Source organism: Neovison vison, chromosome 1, assembly GCF_020171115.1.
Source record: "Neovison vison isolate M4711 chromosome 1, ASM_NN_V1, whole genome shotgun sequence".
In the NCBI taxonomy this organism is placed as follows: Eukaryota; Metazoa; Chordata; class Mammalia; order Carnivora; family Mustelidae; genus Neogale; species Neogale vison.
Genome location: NC_058091.1, coordinates 67,381,385 through 67,398,737, shown reverse-complemented (window position 1 = coordinate 67,398,737; position 17,353 = coordinate 67,381,385). Strand labels below are relative to the sequence as shown.

Genomic DNA, 17,353 nt, shown 5'->3' with positions numbered 1-17,353 from the left:
CGTTTTTACTTTTTGTGGTCTTCTTTGGAGGATGCTTCTCTGCTATTCTGAGGTCCATATCTGGAAGTTCAACTCTCCCAGTGATTTCATATTCCTCTAATTTCATCTATTCAATTTCTTTCTGTTTGAAGTACTTAGAGTGGCTTCTAGTTCCTTGTTGTTAGTTGATTTATAGAAATGCAACTAATTCTTTAAAAAATTTTTATTTATTTGAAAGAGAGAGCAAGTGGGGTGGGAGGGAGAAGCAGAGAGAGAGAAGCAGACTCCTCGCTTAGAAGAGAGCCCAATGTGAGGCTCGATTCCAGGACCCGGAGATCATGATGACCTGAGCTGAAGGCAGAGGCTTAACCAACTGAGACATCCAGGTGCCCCACATGCCAGTCATTTTTGTATTTTTATTTTTTATTTAACAACCTTGCTAAACTCCATTTTTATTGTTTCCTTTTTATATAATCACTTCATCTTCTAGAAATAACCATTCTTTTTTTTTTTTTAAATCCTTGTATCTTTAATTTGTTTTTCTTGCCATACTCACCTGGCTAGTACTCCACTAGAGAGCTGGTTGAAACAAAATGAAGTTTGACAGCATTTTTCTTTGTCTAAGTCCCATTCTTAAAGGGAAAGTGTTTGGTGTTTCACCATTAGGTATGATATCTGCAATAAAGTTATTATTATTATTTGTAGATACTTCTTATCAGTTCAAGAAATTTACTTTTATTCCTGACCTTATAAAAGTTACATTTTAAGTCATAAGTGCATATTGAAATTCATCAGATGCTTTCTTATTGAAATATTCATCTGATTTTCTATTTTAATCTATTCATTTAGTGAATTATAATTACTTACTTTTTTTAAAAAATAGCCTCCACACCCAGGGTGGAGCCCAACATGGGGCTTGAACTCACAACCCCAAGATCAAGACCTGAGCTGAGATTAAGAATCAGATGTTTAATGAATACTGTTGTGCTGAAAATAAAAAATAAATAAAAAAGAGTCAGATATTTAATGAACTAAGCCACCCAGGTGTCTCTATTTATTTACTTTCATATATGAAAGTAACCTTGCATTCCTGGGATAAACTCACTTGGTCATGGTATATTTCCCTTTTTACATTTTGGCTAGTAGGTTGAACAGTTTATTGAAGTAAAATTGACATATAATAAATTGCATATATTTTAAGTGTATAATTTTGTAAGTTTTGATATATACATACACTCAAAAAACCATCATCACAATCAAGATAATGAACATTTTTGTCAATTTGAAAAGTTTCCTCATGCTCCTTTTTATAATCTCTTCCTCTCACCCCTCTCCTGCATCCTCAGAGAACCACTGATATATGACATATATGATATATAACACTGATATACGACATATGATATATGTCACTATATAGTAGTTTGAATTTCTGGGATGTTCTGCAGATGGAATAATACAGTATGTACTCATTTTACTGACATCATTTTTTACTCAGCATAATTATTTTGAGATTCATCAATGTTGTTCACTCCTATAGCAATATTTTGTTCCTTTTTACTTCTGAGTAGAAATTCTGGCATTTCTCATGTCTCCATTCTATGAAAATACCACCATTTGTTTACCCATTGACCTGTTACTGGATATTTGCATTGCTTGTAGTTTTGGGCTATTAAAAACAAAGCTGTCGTGAACATTTGTGTACAAGTCTTTGCATGAATTACCCTTTCACATTTCCATCAGAAGTGATATCTTATTGTGGCTTATTTGCATTGCTCTAATGACTAATGATGTTGAGTATCTTTACCTATGCTTATTTGCCACCTGTATATTTTCTTTGACAAAGTGTCAAAGTCTTTTGCTCTGTGTTTTATTGACTTATGTTGCTATAATTGTGTTTTTTTAATTTTTTTGAGTTTTTATAAGATACATGATTTGCAAGTATTTTCTCCAAGTCTATGGCTTACCATTTCATTCTCGGCACATGCCTTTTGAAGAGTAGAAGTTTGTGGGACATGTAGGTAACTCACTAGGTCAAACCTTGAACTCCTGATTTCAGCTCAGGTGATGACTCAGGGTCATTGATCTCAAGGTTGTGAAATTTAGTCCCTGTTAGCAGAGGGTGGGCGGGGGGAGTCTGCTTGAGATTCTCTCTCCCTCTTCCTCCATCCCTCACCCACTCTATAAAATAAATAAATAAATCTTTTTTAAAAAAAAAACTGTAGAAGTTTTAAATTTTGATGAAATCCAATGTATTCATACCTTAACAAGTATACTTTTGATATCATATATAAGAAATATTTGCCCAATTTGAGGTCATCAAGTTTTCCCTTGTGTTTTCTTCAAGAAGTTTCATAGTTTCAGGCTTTACCTTTAGGTGTAGCATCTATTTTGAATTAGTTTCTATATATGCCTCAAGAAATGGATGGAAGTTCTTTCTTTTTTCCCATTTGGTCTGAGAAGACTATCATTTCTGAATTTTTTTGTTCAAGAATTTTGCCTAATGATTAAAACTGACCAGTATTTTCAGATCTCAGACTCTCTTTGTCATGTTTGGTAACAAGTCATTCTAGCTTCATAAATAAATATGTGAATATTTCCTATTTTTCTATTCTTTGGAACATTTTATATAAGGTCAGAACTGCTTGTCTTCTTTGAATGCTTGATACCAGAATATTTGGTATCCACAAAAGCCATCTGGGCCTGAAATTTTCTTTGTAGAAAAATTTGGCTGTTAATTTAAGTTCTTAGGTGTGGCAAAATATGTCTTCCTAAGAATCTGTCAAATCCATTATCAAATCCATTGCTATCTATATATGAATGTTTATAACATCCTCTGATCATTTTTTAATGTCTATAGTATCTGTAATGATGTCCACATTCATATTCATGATAGTAACTGTACTCTTTTTCTTACTTAATCTCAACTACAAATATTTGTAATGCTTATTAATCACACATGTATCAGCCATTATCTCTTTAGATATTACCTTTGCCTGTTTTCCCTCTCCTCTACTTCATGGATTCTGATTAAATGTATATTAATCATTTCTCCCCATCCTTTATGTCAATACCTTTTCTTCTGTATTTTCTTTTTGTCTCTGTTTCATTTTCAGAACATTTTGTCTAATTTATCTTCTAGTTCACAAATCCCCCCTTTCAGTTGTGTTTGCTCTGCTGTTAAAAATATCAATCAAGGGGCATCTGGGTGGATCAGTGGGTTCAGTGTCTGCCTTCAGCTCAAGTCAAGATCTCGAGGTCCTGGAATCAAGCCCCACATCGGGCTCTCTGCTCAGCAGGGAGCCTGCTTCCCCCTCTCTCTCTGCCTGCCTCTCTTACTTGTGATCTCTCTCTCTGTGTCAAATAAATAAATAAAATCTTTTAAAAAAATCAATCAAGTTTTTCATTTCAGTTATAATATCGTTTTGGTTCTTGCAATTTCATCTCGACCTTTTTCAAATCTGCTATGTAATTTTTTCCTAAAGGTATTTCAAATATAGCTTTTAATTTATTAAATAGTAAGCATAGTTGTTTTATTACCTATCTGATAACCTAAATCCAAATATTAAATATTTATGGCTCTATTTCTGTTATCTCTTGCTTCTTTTGGTTCTTGCTCCTGTTGTCTTCTTTCTCTAAGTGCCTGTGTAAGTTGAACTATATATGTGTGGGGAATAGGACTTGAAAACCTATATATAGGGGGTCGCCTGGGTGACTCAATTGTTTAAGCATCTGCCTTTGACTCAGGTCATGAGTCCAGGGTCCTAGGGTTGAGCCCTGCCTCCAGCTCCCTGCTCAGTAGACAACCTGCTTCTCCCTCTCCCTCTGCTGCTCCCCATGTTGTACACACATTCTCTCTCTCTCTCTTTTAAATGAATAAATACAGTCTTAAAAAAAAGAAAGAAAACCTATTAATAGGGATCATTTGAAACGTAATAGAAATTTACCTTCTTATGGAGAGGTCTGTGTTTCTGCTAGGTATCTAGGGAAACCTATCCATCTGAAATCATCTTAATATAAGTTCGAAGTTTGAAGTTTTCTGCCCCACTGAGGTGATGGAAACAGCCATGAGAAAACTTGTTTACTTCAGGTACATTCTTACCCTCCGGATATAGCTCTTGTGTCTCACTTTGGTGTCAGGAAGACCTTCTTCAACTTCCCACTTAGTGCGATCACTGGGCTATTGCTGTGCCCTTCACTGAGTGAATGCAAGTCCCAGTTCTCAGGACCGGCCAAAGCTCCTTGAGCCAAGAACACCTTCTAATGATCATTTACCTTTCTCAGTTCTTCCTTGTTCTTAATTTTGGCCTTCTTATTCTCTTCTCAGCATTTGCTTTTAAGAAAGTCTTCTAGATTTTTCTCCCACAAGTTTCAGTAGTTTTCTGTAAGATAATTGGTCAATTACCAGAATCCAAAGATTCATTCCTTTTTTCTTGAGTCATTTTTGCTGTTATCAGTTTTAGGAAATTGGTTGCTCATAGTGTTCTTTATTTATCTTTTTGGTCTTTATTTGAAGCTAAGACTTTATTTTTTATTTCTAATTGTTTTATTTAAGCTTTATCTCTTGTTTTCCTTGGTTAGATTCATACAATGGTTGTCTACTTTATTATCCTTTTTTAAAAATCAGTATAATCTTCTGTATTTTGTGTTTTTCTATTTCATTAATTTCTGTCTTTATCATGTGTTTTTCTATTTTCTTCAAATTTCTTCTGCTTTTCTTTCTCTAACTTCTCAAGTTGGATACTTAGCTCATGAATTTTCAGGCTTTGTTCTTTAAATGAAATAAAAATCTTATGAATTATATTAATCTCTATTATTTTTATCTGCTTTACCTATTAATAATTCAGAGATTTATTGGCATATTTACTCTGATATAAATTTGTCAAATTTTAAACATGTATCTACTAATTTTTACTTTTATTTTGCTGATATTAATATAGCTACCAGTTTTTTATGATTACTATTTTTCTGGAATCTTTTTTTTGTTTAAATTCAATTAATCAACATATAGTACATCATTAGTTTCCCATGTAGAGTTCAATAATTCATCAATTGCATGTAACACCCAGTGCTCATCACATCACATACCCTCCTTAATGCCCACCATCCAGTTGCCCTACCCCCCCACCCGGAGTCGTTTTCATTTTTAGTTTTCATAATTTTTACTCTTTAAATTTAGAAGAATCTTTGGAAATCTTATATATTCTTTTTGTTTATCTTTGTAATCCACCAGAACAATCTCTGTTTTTGAACTCAACATATTTATACACAGATTATAGTTAAATTATTTCTAATCTACTATTATATTTTTCTGGCATTTTTTGCATGTGAGTTTAATCTATTTACATGTGTCATGGTTAGTAGAAATTTATAACTTATTTCCACTATCTTTATGCTTTCTTTTTGTTCCACTTTTTCTGTTTCTTTTTTTTTCTTTTTAAGATTTTATTCTTTTATTTGGGAGAGAGAGACAGTATGTGAGAGAGAGAGCACAAGCAGGGGGAGCTGCAGAGGGAGACCAGTGTAGGTCTCCATCCCAGGACCCTGAGATCATGACCTGAGCCGAAGGCAGAGGCTTAACCAACAGAGCCCCGCAAGCTCCCCTGTTCCACTTTTTCTGTGTTTTTTCTCTCTCTCTTAACTTTCTTTTACCTGTTTAATTTTTTATTTGTTTTCTTATTTAATTTTTGTCTTCTACTAGATGGAAATGTATACAGCCTATTTTTAAAATTCTCTTTATAATAGTACTAGTATTTTAGTAATCTTATAGAACAATCCAACAAGATCTAAAATGGATCGTACTGTAACTTCTTTCAAACAATAAATATCTAAGGATACCTTCCCCGCATCAATCTCCACCCTGTTCCCCCCAAGTTAATGAGTTGTTAAGTGCCCCAGGGAAAATTTTTCCAAAGTGAAAATTAAGTAGATAACTTTCCCACCACTAGAGGGCGAGATGCATTTTCGAAATGATTTTATATATTTCAAAATAATGCTCTTTATGGTAGTGGTGATTGAATTATTGATTAAATGACCAAAGGAACCTTTGTTTCAAGTCGGTAACTTAAAAATACTTATATCTCTAGCTTTTCAAGATTCAACTCCATTAACAGAATAAATATAAACATAAAATTTAATTCATAGCAGCACAAAAAAAAAAAAAAAAGACTCTGAGGTGCCACCAGAATACCAGAACAGCGGAGAGTTTCTGAATCTTATAAAGTAGGTGACTCACAACAGTGTTAAATCTGAGGTGGGGAGTGGGATGACAGGAGGAGGAACAGAAGAAACTTCATTTCGTGCGTGTATGTTTGTGTTGTCTGAATTTCTACAAAGAAAATGTACTCATGTGTTATTTCTGTAGGATAAAAAAAAAAAAAAGGTTACATAGTCATTTGTGAATAAACTATATGGATCAAGATTTGATGATAAATCCTAACAAAGCAGAGCATCTTTGACAAATGTCCCAAGAACTCCACCAAAAGGGGGTTAAAATTGGAGACAATGGAGCTCTTTAATCCACATGGTATGTATTTTTGTTACAAAATAAAGATCTGACTGTATATATATACTTTTTCTAGTAGATAGCTAACTGTCTTAATTTCATTTATTGATTGATTACCCTTTTCTAACAGAATTGAAACGTACCTTTATCGTTTAGTAGGTTCTTTAAATACATGGACCTTTGTTTTCTGTTCTTTTTCATTCATTTTCTGTCCATCCCTGTCCCAGTTCTATACTATATTAATTATTGTTGCTTTTTAATGTGTTTTTAGATCTGGCAGTCATATATATACATATATATACATGTATATTTATATATGTATACATGGATATATATCTATACATATATATTTGCAAAGGTATCTATGTCATGCTCTTGCATTTTCTTTTTCAGATGAAATTTAGAATTTGATTAACTGTATTAAAAATTACCATTAGCTATTGATAGGGATAATATTAAAGTTATAAAGACATTTGAGGAGGATCGACTTCTTTAAACCATTGAGCTTTTCCATCTTTTTTCTCCATCTTCTGTCTTGGCTTCTCTTTCTTTATCAGCTTTGTTAACTCGTCCTTCTTACAGAAGAGATTATGTCAGTCTTTGCCCTCAGTTCACACTTTCCCAGTATTACTACTAGAAAAGGAAATTGCTTTTTTTCTCCCAGCTTCACCTCAATAAATCCTGGGGTAGGACACTCTCTGGCTTGACTTGGTCACATATCCTTTTCCTCACCCATCACTGGAGCCATGAAAGTGAGGTAGTGAGTCCAATCAGGAGAGGTAAACTGCACAGTATTTTGAGTAGAGACAGTGTAATGTAAAGAATTTTTTAAGGGGTTGGCTAGCATGAAACCAAGAAACCTGGAAAGAATATAAAAACCTCTCATTTCAGGAGCAGGCACTACTCCTGGGGCGGAGGTGAAGCGCCAAGAACAGCCTTGTGCACAGCCCACCCCACCGGCCCCAGTACCTCTGAGCTGCCGACCTTGTTGGATAGGGCGTGGCCAGGACTCCCTGAAATTTACTAGGATATTTCCCAGACAGAAGTCACAGGGAATCGCTTCTTGACCTTTTGGCTAAGATCAAGCGCAGAAGTCACAGGAAATCCCCGCTCTAACTGCTGGGGATAGTAGGTCACTGGGAGCTGTCTCCCTGGAGGGGCTCTCCTACAAAAGCTCAGGTTAGGGAGTAGGTTTTAGGGGTGAGCTGCAGGAGAGGAAGCTACATGTGTTGTAGGAGGCAGACCCTAGAGAAACTGCTGACACTAACGGGAATGCCTGACTGCGGAACTTCCAGAGGCACCTCCCGACAACAAAGCAATGCTGTATTTCTGTGTCATAAAACACTGCTATTCTTAGAAGTGAAATTCTCATCTTTTCCCCAAATAAGGAGAAACAGAGTCTTCAGACACATTGTATCCATTGCTAGCTATATGAATCTCCAAATTCAGCCATTGTTCCACTGAATATTCTATTACTTAAAGACCAGTTATAGGGACCCCTTGGTGCCTCAGTCTGTTAAGTGTCTGCCTTCTGCTCAGGTCATGAACCCAGGTCCTGGTATGGAGCCCTGCATCCTGGAATTGAGCCCCTTGTGGGCTCCCTGCTTAGTGGGGAGACTGCTTCTCCCTCTGCCTCTCCTCTTGGTTGTGCAATTTCTCTCTTTCTCTCTGTATCAAAAAAATAACATCTTTTAAAAAGTAAAATATTTAAGGAAGTTAAAAAAAAAAAGACCAATTGTAAAATTAACTTCTATAGTTAGTTGCACTGCGGCCTCAGAAGGTACGTTTAAATTCTGGTGCCCAGTACCTGTGAATGTGTCCTTGTTGGGAAATAAAGTCTTTGCAGATGTAATTAAATTAAGAATCTTCAGATGAAGTCATCCTGGATTTATAGTGGGCTCTAAATCCAAAGCTTGGTGTCCTTATAAGAGAGAGAAGAGGGGAATTTGAGACCTAGATGCACACAGAGAAGACAGTATGAAGATGCATTTACAGGCCAAGGAATGCCAGGTGTTTCCAGGATGCCATCAGAAACTAGGAGAAAAACATGGAACACATTCTCCCTAAGAGCCTCCAAAAGAAATCAACACTGCCAACACCTTGATTTTGGAATTCTGGCTTCCAGGCCTGTAAGAGGACAAATTTCTGTCATTTTAAGCTATCACATTTGTGGTATTTTGTTACAGCAGACTTAGGAAACTAATACAACTTCCAACAACTTGAATATAAAGCTAGGAAGGAGATTAAGGAAGAAAAGGATTAGTAAACACAAATAAATACATAGATATAATAAGCCAACAGAAAACATGCAAAGATACTATAGTCCTCATTTCTGTAATTGTTCACAAGGTCATGGTTAGTATCTACAGCTTTCCTCTTCTTCTACCCATCTTGTATTTCCTCTACCATCAGCTGGAAACTCAGCTGCCTGGGATTCTTGGCTTTCTGGAGTGGCCCAAACCTTCAATTCTAGAAGATCTGAGTCCTCAAATACCCTACCATTTCTTTTCAGTTGCTATAAGTTTTCATTAACTTAAATATGAGACATAATATTAAGTACTAAGGGGACCCCAGAGAATCTTCTGGGTTCTAGACTGTCTTTCTTGCTTACTTACTGTGTAAGTAAGCCAATTTCTCAAACAGTATCACTCTTGAAATATATCATTTCAGGGGAGCCTGGGTCACTCAGTCAGTGAGCGTCCAGCTCTTGATCTCTGCTCAGGTTTTGATCTCAGGGTCATGAATTTGGACCCCTATTGGGCAAGGGAGCCTATATTCAAAAAAAAAAGAGAAAAAAAGTATATCATTTCACTAACTGTTTACAGCTTTGGGTAGGGATTTCACTTGTTGTTAATTTAGTTAAGCGTAAGAGTTCAAAATTGCTCTAATTTGTGTGTAAATTTTCTGTATACTTTATTTATAGAAATAAATGTCTTAATGGATTCTTTATACATTTATATGATATTTATGCAGTAAGTGTTTGGTGGAAGTAAAAAAAAAAAAAAAATCACTCCAGCCAGTAAATTACCTCCTGTTTTTGTTTTTTTGTTGCAGGGGCATAAGGAACCCAAAATGGCCGGGTGGTAGTCTTATCCTCTGATTTAGCAGAACCACTGACACGACTCATGAAAGAAGCATTCTCCCCGTGAGGACTAAATTCTCTACACCAGCAGCAGTCAAAGTTTCCAGATAAGGGAAGAAAAATTCTGAGTGGTTTATTAGGTGAAATTGTGAGGAGAGCCCCTCCTACTGGCATACCTTGATTCAAATTTATTCTGGCAATGGAAGAGAGGGTACCATGTGATGCTCTCTGATTCAAAATATATCCTGTAGGAATTTCATTTTTCCAGGGTGTTGCCTCCCAAGAAGGCTATTGCTGAGTCTTCAGTAAGTCATTTCACTCTTCAGTTAAGCCAGCTGCTTCCAAGTGATTGCAGTTGTGGGAAGATCTGTTAATTTCATAGACATGGACCCGTTGCTGCCTTCCCTTTGCTGGGAAATGAGTTCCCTGATTGGATGCCGCATTGTGTGGGAAGCGCTGCTGGCAGATAGACCGTTCTGTGAGTTCACAGATAGTGGTGCTGGCAGAAACATTATAAGGGGTAAAGGCTAATCTATTTTCAGAATATGTGATTATTCCAATATGGATGAAACTTCGCCCCCTCCACGATGGAAGAGGTCCAGTAGAACCAGTTTTCCATGAGACAGCTGGTTCAAACCCTGGGAGAGTGGGCCATATCAAGATCTCAATGTTGTTTTCTACTCTTGGCAAATTAGGCACTTAACAGTAGTGTCGAGATGAGCTTTGGTTAAGGAGACGCCCAGATTGTTGAGCACATGCAGAGCCTGCATCCTTATTGCCATGGCCATTTTGTTCAAGGGCCCGTTGAACAAGCCCTGGATGACTGGGTAAGAGGCTGGTTGGCAGCCACAGATAGCCATTTTGTTCTCCTGATTATTAGCAGTCTCTCCTGCAATGGATACATTTAGCGTGCAGCAGAATGCGACACAGATACCTTCCCAATGTGTGCCCATTTAGAGAAATTGATCTATATATCTCTTCCCTACACTTCCTTGTCACCAGTCTTCCAATCTTATTCCTTCCAAGTCCCTGTACATCTAGAAACACTGTTAGCAATTGCTCATTCTGGTCACCCCTCACTCTAGACATGGTGCACAAACAAATATACTGTTCTAATTATGCCCCCTTGGAAGATTTTCCTTTACCACTGACTGTCCTTCAGACCCCTGAGTGGACAAGGAGATCCATCTGTGCTGTAGGAGGCAGATTCTAGAGAAGACTTCCGTGCTTCAGGAGCCTGTCTGGGGGATAACGCTGGAACCAGGAAGCAAAACACTTTCCTACTTCAGTATCTCTCCAGCCTTTTCTATTGATAAAACTTAACATTCTGATAGCTAGCAAACAAGAATATTTAGGATCAAGATCCATCTTCACAGAGCAGACACAAGGTGAATTTGGCAGTGAGAGTGACAACTCCATTTCAATACAGTTGCCCCAGCTTAGCTCAGAAATCCGCCTCTCTGCCAATCATTATCACTATGGCAACTCCCATTAGGATGCACATTGGATTGGAGAAAGGTAAAGAGTATGCATAGTTCCCCAAATAAGAGGTGAGAGTACTCTTCCCAAAGGAAGAGAGGTGTTCTGAGCTGACAAAAGTATACATGTTTCTTACATTACATATCCTTTGGATGTTCAGTGCACGTATGCATACGCACACGCACACACACACACACACACACACGCTGGTTTTTATATACCTATAGTTTCTCTTAACATAAAGCAACTATACCTTATGTAATTGAAAATGTGCTTAATTCCTGTGCAGTGGGAGGGGAAAACTCAAAGTCACATCCAGCCCCAATTCAGGATCTTTAAGTGTAGTCAGTCTTGATAAGGTCCCCATCTAGCTAAACAATAAATAATGCATTTTTCCCCATAGCACAAATATATAATAAGGGGATGGGGAAAAGGATAACAAAAACTAAAAAGAAAGGGCAAAAATGAGACTCACTGTGCAAAAGTTGAGCATATACTGCATCCTGTTGGACAAGAATAAGGGTAAGAAGGGCTTTTCTTCTCCAGCAGAGAACTACGATCTTTGGTTAGCCACTCTAAGTGTCGAGATTTCCTTTATCTATTATCCTCAAAGACCCTTCCTTACAGGAGTAGCGACAAGGAGTTTCCAGGGACAGCTCCAGCAACTGTTGTCATCTCTTTGCTGATACCGAGACTGGGATGTTGTCTTAGACAAGCACACCAGTAGAGGCCTTTTGCAAGGACAAAGGCTTTCTGGCAATCCCTTAAAATTTCCTTGGCTGTCTGTCAATGTCATTTGGGGGAAATTCATTTGATTGTTATCAGAAATCTCATTGAGACTGTAAGCTTGAGTAGGTACTTTGCCTTTCTTGTTTCTATCTCTTGGAAACTGGCCTAGCAACTCTGTCAATCACCCTGCATCTTAGTTCACTGTCTTTGCCACAGACTCTATCCATGACAGGGAGAGAAACAGGCTGGGATTGTAAAGGCAGGTTACAGCTTCAGACTCTATCCCCTAATTTGTGCACCATTCAATTGGAATAATGGGAGAAATTACTTTTAGTTGGTAAGAGGGGCATAGTGGAAGATATTTGAGAAGAGTCGTGAGGAATGAGATATCCCTGACTCCACTGCCTTACTGGGGATCTACAGTTCTGGTTAGTGTATGAATCTTATGGGGGCAGAAATTTTAGTTGTTTCAATTGGCAGAGAAGATACTATATAATCATCATCAGTAAATCCGCTGGCAGAACAGCCTCTTAACAGCTACTTAAGTATCATCCTGTATCACTGCTCATCTTTTTCAGAACGGCTCTACTAAACCATTTGTCTGTATCATAGCACTAAGGGAACAAGAAGTAGTCAATATATTCCAATAGGTTGATTTTTTAAAAACCAAATTAATAAAGCTAGAAGCCTTAGTGGGCATAGCTAACTGTTGTGAAGGATCACTGTTTGTCTGATTGTTTTTAGTTAGCAACCCAATGCAGGCAAATGCTTTCGTAAATATAAAACTGCATGCTTAGATTCCATGTTAGTTCAAATTACTAGAAGTTTTGAAAGTCTCCTCTCAATTTCTATAGCTATTTCATTGCTGATTTCACTGCAGTTTGCAAACTGGCGTTGGTCCATACACCACATTTTAAGTAGTACTGATCTAACAGATAAATCTCACTATTTTTCCAGCCAAGTTATCAATTTCTGTGTTAATGGAGAGTCTTGGTTTGGAACATGTACTGTATATTCTAACCCCACCTGCCACCTGAATAATGAATGATATTATAATCTTACTGGGCACCTAAATAATGGAGCATATTCTAAGACCAATGAAGCCCACAGACTGTATCTCATTGCCTTACTTCTTTTATCTTGTGAATTTCTTGGTCAGAGGAAGAGTGTATGGGCTAAGGTGGCAGTGTACAGACATTCAATAGGACTATGGAGAATGGTGCTCGCAGCAAAACCAAAATCCATTTCCAGAATGTGGAACCGTTGTAGTAAGACAAATCGTTGACTAATGTATGACAAAAGGGATTCCAAAGTAATAGACATGCTTTATACCAGGTCGCCTGCTAGTCCCCTGAGAGAAAGTTGCCTCATAAAGACCTTAAAATTGGTCACTGTTGCAGGAAAATTGACTTTACAGCAATGGCACTGATCATCGGATTACGGCATTTCCCTTGCCATTCCCTTGGTAAATCACGTTATGCTGCACATTAAAACGCTTCACTTCTCCCAGCACTTGGGAGAAAGTCCAATCTCTCTTCCATGTCTACATGGCACTGAAGGTTTAATGCCTTAGTCTCTCTCCAATTTTATTTCATGTCACTCTTTCCCTGGATTTGATCAGGATGCCCCTCCACCCTAATGCTCCAGCATAGCAAACTTTTAGCCTCTTGCTCCCTCTGCCGGTAGCACTATGAACATCCCTTTCACTCCCATCCCTTCCCGGTAACCGCTGATGTTACCTCCAAAAAGTCGTCTCCGTACTAACACACAGACATAACTTTCCAATCAAGCTTCTTGTTTATTTTCTTCACTTACACGTAACACAAGCTACAATTATTTTATATTATCCTAAAATAAGTTAGTACAGAAATTGAAACAAAATGGAAATTCCATAGATCTACAGGGCTTTCAAATGCTCAGCTAGTGTTCTGAACAGAGTGGGAAGCAAAAGATCAAAAGGCATTCTTTGAGACCCAGTAAATAATAAAATACCTAAATGGTCGCATACTCCCAAATCCCCTGAAATCAGCCCTCCTCTTTTCTCCCAAAAGGACGGTGGCTTTACCATTTTTCATCCAAGAGTCACACCAATCAGAGGCCAGGTACCCCATGATCCCGCCTTGCGGCCTTTTATTAAATCAGAGCTGCCCCCGGCCTCAACCAGGGGCCAAGGCTTCTGACTACAGCAGCTGAGCTCGGGAACGGAGGCCCGTGCCTGCCTGAGAGTAGGGCTCCGGGGGCGGCTCAGGGTTCTGCACTGCCTGGCGCTCCCCAGGCCGTTACTCGAGTCTCGCTCCCGCCGGCAGCGTCTCTCAGGCCACCCCCGAGAGCTCATCTGGCCCCAGCGCGGCCGTTCAAACTGGCGGGTGTGCGCCTCCCGGGGTCCCCGGATCATCCCAGGGCTGCTTGGGCGCAGAGCCGTGGAAGGGTCTCAGCCCCCAGGGGCCCAGCTTGCGAGTGAGCGCCCTCCTACGCCCGCTGGTCTGAGCCTCGGCTGGACCCACGCTCCAGCCCTAGCCTGAAGCCGCGCTCCTCCCCGTCCATCCTTCCCGGATCTGGCTGCACCGCGTGAAAGACTCTGAAGTGCTCGGGCTCCAAGGCGGAGCCCCGACCACAACCCCAAGTTGAGTAAGGAATAGCGAAGGGAGAGGCGACGGAAGTGTGACCTAAACTCCCTGCCCTATCTTTCTGTCTGTCCATCCATCCATCCACCTACCCACCCCTCCGTCCGCCATCACCGCCGATCGCTGTATTTTGGGACCACAATTAGAAGTCCTTAATGAAACCTTTATCGCGACGTCGTACCGGAACGCGTCTAACGGAAAAAACGCAATAGGACTTTTTCAGACAGAAAATATCTTAGAAAATAAATTCGGTTGTTGAGAACTAGTTTTGCTAACTATGTTAAATAGTGGACCTTTAAGTTGAATGAGCTAACGAGAAAGTTCCGTGGTTTTGACAAAAAAACTAAAGTCCTTTTATATTACACTGTATGGCGGGTATTACGTACTCATGTTTAAATATCAGCTAAAAAGGTACAAAGGTCACGCAGTTTTGTTTTGTTTTCCAAAATCTTTTTAGGTGGTCCTCAAGAAAAAAAAAAAAAAGTCTAGCCCAATAGCAGTCCCTGTCCCCGGACGTCGCCAAGCCCAGGAGCGGGAGGGGCCTGCTTTGAGGAGACCAGGAAGGAGGAAGGGAAAGTAGGGAAAGGGGCGGGGGGGAAAGTGACGGGAGCAGTGAGAGCCGGAAATGACTGGCTAGCGAGGAACCCAGGGGCACCCTGTCCGGCGGCGCTCTAGCTCCCGCGCGCTGTCTCTATGCTCCCCCTGCGTCTGGTCTATTTATTGTCGCGGGGAAGAAGCGGCCGCCCAGTACCCGGAACAACAAAGCGAGAAAGACGGAGCCCGAGCCTCGGGGGCTCCTAGCAACGGGCCGGGGCGGGAGTTCCATGGAGACTGGGGAGCGCGCCCGCCTCATCATCATCCTTGTCCTCCAGCTTATCCTTCGCGTCCGACGTAACCGGCAGCAGCGCTGCCGCCGCGTTCTCTGCCGCCGCCCCCTCTTCCCACGGTAACCCCGGAGGCGACCCTGGGCGGGGGGAGCGCGGGCGACTGGGCGGCCTGAGTGCCGGGGCTGGTGTGTGCGAGCCCGGCCGTGCTGCGGGTGGGAGGTGAGGGGGCGGACGACCGGAGGAGAGGAACTAAGGTGGGGGCACTTGGTCCCGGGGCCGAGGGAGGGTCCACTTCTTAGGAGGACAGGGTGATATTTGGGGAGCTCATCAGGGATAACGGCGTGGGGGCGGGGCGTCCGTGCCTTCGAGCGTTATCAGGCAGGGTGTAGCATAAGAAAAGAGGTATTTTTATTTTTCGGGTTAGCCACCTCAGGGAAGGCAGGAGAAGGGTGATTTCCCCATCTGCCTCTGTGAAGCTCTCACCCGGAGGAAGAAGGATCGTGCAGAGATGCTAGGGGGTCCATTGCTTCCCGGAAAACTTCCCAGCGGCCTGTGCCGCGGCGGGAAGGCTCCCGAGTAGCACCTTCGCCGGTTCCTGGTGCTGGCAATGCCCACAGCCCCGCTTTATTATTGTTGTTATTAACCAAATTAGGTTTGATGAAGGGTCTGGAGCTGAGGAAGAAAAATGAATTGTGGGTAGGGCTAAGCAAGGATGAGAATTAGGATAAGCGCTTAATGATAGCCAGTAAGAGCCCTAAAAGTAAATGTGTTTCGGAATGACGGTTTTTCAGACTCCTTCTGCGGAGATGTGCATCTGCGGGCTCTGTCAGTGTGCTCATTGCAATAAGACTCACAGTGCAGCCAGTCCACATCTGTGAGCTCTCTGGCTGCATCTGTCACCTGCAGTTCCAAAGCGACACCGGCAGTTAACCAGCGTGGGCTTGTGTATTTAGGGTTAAGAACAGTGCTTTAAAATGGGCTCGAGGAAAAAAAAAAGAAAAAGGAAACAAGCTTGGTGTGATTTTTGTGTGAAGACCCAATTACAGAATCCCTAAGAAAATTGAAAAAGAGAAATATAAGGAAAAATTTCAGCTATTGGAGCATAATCTGCTCTTAAAGTTTGAGAAAATGGCAGTTCATAAAAATGGAGAAGGGACTTTTATCGCTATCTGTTCTGATGAATTATTCACAGTCGGCTAGTCCAGTTACATATTTATCAGCTTATATTACCTCTTTATGCTTTACATCTCTGTTTAATCGTTTTATACCTTCCCAAATCATTCCAGGTCAGTAACTGAGGTTTCCCTATGGCATACTGAAAAGGCTACATATACCTATTAGAGAATATAATTTTTGTGTCCAGTGAGAATAAAGCTCTTTTTATTAAATCGAGGATTAAAGATGAAAATAAAACTGATAAGTCATAGAAGCAATTATGTCAACCACAGCCTCTGTTTGTCTCCCACTTTTTTTTTTTTTTTTTTGTTAAGTCTGGCTTGTCTTAAAATGTGTCATCCTTATCGTCAGCCCCCTCTTTTCATATTCTCTGCCTTCAAAATCACAAACTGTAATGGTCTGCTACTGAGTGTTCTTGATTGGTTTGTTGGTACCAGAATAGAGCTTTTAACTCAGGCATTTTCATGGAATTGAGATGAATTGAGGTTCAGTGTCTCTTGTTAAAGGAAGTTCACAGATGTGCAAAGAGGTGGGCAGTTTCCTTTAATGGGAAGTATAAACATTGGGAAACTTAAAATTGCATTTTAGGACTCCTCAGTGGAAAAACGCAGTATTGTCACCTTTAGGTTAAAGAATCAAGGATTGTTGTTTAATCTTTTCACAAAGCTGTTCTTCTGTGAAGGATATCCTTGGGGATGACCACACTCGAGGCTGTTGGCTGTTGTGTCCCAAGATTTTTATAGTGCCTATGAAACTTAGTATATTTCCTCAATCTCAGGGTTGCCATCATGCTGACTTAACCCAGACCTATTTGTGTTCACCTCTGTCCCTTCTGTGTTAGAGTGGGGGGGGTCAAGCCCTATCTTCCATCTTTAGTAACAGTCCCAGTTTCTGCATCCCCTGCTCTTTACTGTAACATTTTCAGTGTTCGGTGGTGTTTTAGTTTCTCTCCTTA

The 17,353-nt window shown here is 40.0% G+C and overlaps 1 protein-coding gene across 2 annotated transcripts in view; it reads left to right on the top strand.

The window, feature by feature from the left end:
- The first annotated feature begins 15,011 nt into the window (after positions 1 to 15,011).
- The window catches only part of TBPL1 (TATA-box binding protein like 1), a 34,975-nt gene continuing 32,633 nt past the window's right edge, over positions 15,012 to 17,353 (top strand). For both annotated transcript variants that reach the window (XM_044248516.1, XM_044248525.1), the window contains exon 1: positions 15,012 to 15,341. The gene's annotated coding sequence lies outside the window, so the exon portion shown is untranslated. The remainder of the gene's footprint in view (positions 15,342 to 17,353) is intronic.